This window comes from Carlito syrichta, unplaced genomic scaffold, assembly GCF_000164805.1.
Source record: "Carlito syrichta isolate Samal-C Ts95f unplaced genomic scaffold, Tarsius_syrichta-2.0.1 Scaffold290053, whole genome shotgun sequence".
NCBI lineage: Eukaryota > Metazoa > Chordata > Mammalia > Primates > Tarsiidae > Carlito > Carlito syrichta.
Window position 1 is genome coordinate 5231 of NW_007234149.1, and position 2062 is coordinate 7292.

The 2062-nt window shown below is 36.4% G+C and overlaps 1 pseudogene; it reads right to left on the reverse strand.

The window, feature by feature from the left end:
- Positions 1–1394: 1394 nt before the first annotated feature.
- On the reverse strand, positions 1395–1937 carry LOC103256555 (annotated as a pseudogene).
- Positions 1938–2062: the final 125 nt, after the last annotated feature.

Genomic DNA, 2062 nt, shown 5'->3' on the forward strand with positions numbered 1-2062 from the left:
TAAAAAATTCTAATGTTTTTGGAAAAAATGCCTTACTTTTATTCTCAAATTCACTTTAACATCTTGACATATAATATAATAATTTAAAAGACTATAGTAAAATTATTAGTAATATTTTTTGAATGTTACATTTATGGATAGATACATTTCACAAAACGGTTTCCAAGTAATGCTGAGAATTCAAAGAATTCACTTGATAATTTTAATTACAACTTGCAATTGACTCATTAATGAATTAATAAGTTATTCAGTAATTTAGGTGCCGCAAGAGGCAATAAAAAGAAATAATCTGGTAATTGTTCATTGTGTAATTCTGCCCATTGGTAATACTAAGCAGAGTATTTGACAAATACTCTGCTCAGTTAAATTACATTTTTCCATGTGTGTAATTGGTAAACAAAAAAACAGTACACAATGTCACATTTCTTTCATTCTTTTTTTAAGAGCAGTTAATTGATTTTGGAGGTTGATTAGTACAATACAGAAAATATATGGGAAAAGTACAAATTGACACTAACATCGACAACACTTATCTTATTATGGTTATAACTAAGATTATTATTTTGTGCTACTTGCTTTGTTTTTTTGAACATAAATCAAAGCAATTACCTTGAACTGGAGATATAGGCACAATATATACAATCTTATGAAAAGTACCTTTCATAAGTAACATTACATTGCAAAATACTGAAAACTGAGTTTTTTTGTTGTTGTTGTTGTTGCTGTTGCTGTTTTGAGTTAGAGTCTCACTCTGTCGCCTAGACTGGAGTGCAGTGGCCACTCCCAGCCACCGCAGCCTCAATCTGTTGGGCTCCAGAGATCCTTCCACCTCAGCCTTCCAAGTAGCTGAAATTACAGGCATGCACTACCACGCCCGGCTGGTTTTTTGATTTATTGTAGATATGAGGTCTCGCTGCCCAGGTGGGTCTCAAACCCGCAGGCTTAGGCAATCCACTCACCTCAGCCTCCCAAAGGCGCGGGATTACATGCTGAGCCACCACTGATTTGTATTTTGACTTAATGGAAAAAAAGAGAACATTCAAGTAGAGAATATTATGCTGGTAATAAAATTCTTAAAGTTCAGAATGTCTTCCTCTGCCTTTATACTTACCACAGGCTACTCAATGTCCTGAGAGGATTAGTTGTGAGAAAAATATCAATCACAGTTTTAATAAATTACTTTGGAAAAAGACTAATGGGAAAAAAATTGGAAGGTGACATATCATCTTTGTTTCTAAATAAATGGTCTTACATTTTGTGCCTATAGAAAAATTTTTAAACAATTTATTATAAATATATCTAAACCATGAATTTTTTCAGTTTTCAGGTGAAGTCCAGAACTTCATTTCCACAAAGTCTATGAGAAGTAGTCAATAGAGATCCTCCAAATTAAGTCACGACATCATTTATTCAAGTCCTTGGCATAATCCCTCACTAGTAAGAGCACAGCTTGCCAGTATATGCCACTGATGATCTCTAACAGAAGTTAGTTTCAAAAACTGGGAGATTTCTGCTACATTCATACATTCTTTAACATCGTGTTTATTAACAAAAATCAGCAATCCAGGTTTCCTTAGATCCTCATGTGCTAGCATTTTATAGGATTCTTCTCTAGTTACAGAAATCTTCTCTCTGCCTGTTCTGTTCACAACTATTACAAACTCCATGTTAGTTTAGTAAGTGTTCCAGGAAAAACGAAGAGATTCTTGGTCACCAATATCCCAAATTAGGAAACGTGTATTATTAATTTCTATCTCCTCTATATTACTTTCTCCTGTAGAGGAAGGACGTACAGCTTCATTCACAGAAAAATGGTAAAGCATGGTAATTTCCCCTGCATTATCCAGCGCAACAATGATATTATTGGACCCCTGGGGATTGAAAAGTCTTCATACCCTGTTGAAGAGAATTCCCGTTCTAGGGCAACAGACCCCCATCCCCTCACTCCAGCCACCTGGTGACCTGGCCTGCCCTGGCTCTGGCTGAGGGAGAGGAATGAGTCGTGCTGGAGCCTTGGCCTCTGCCGCTGTTCCAGCTCTGGCCTCCCGCCCTCTTCAAGGAA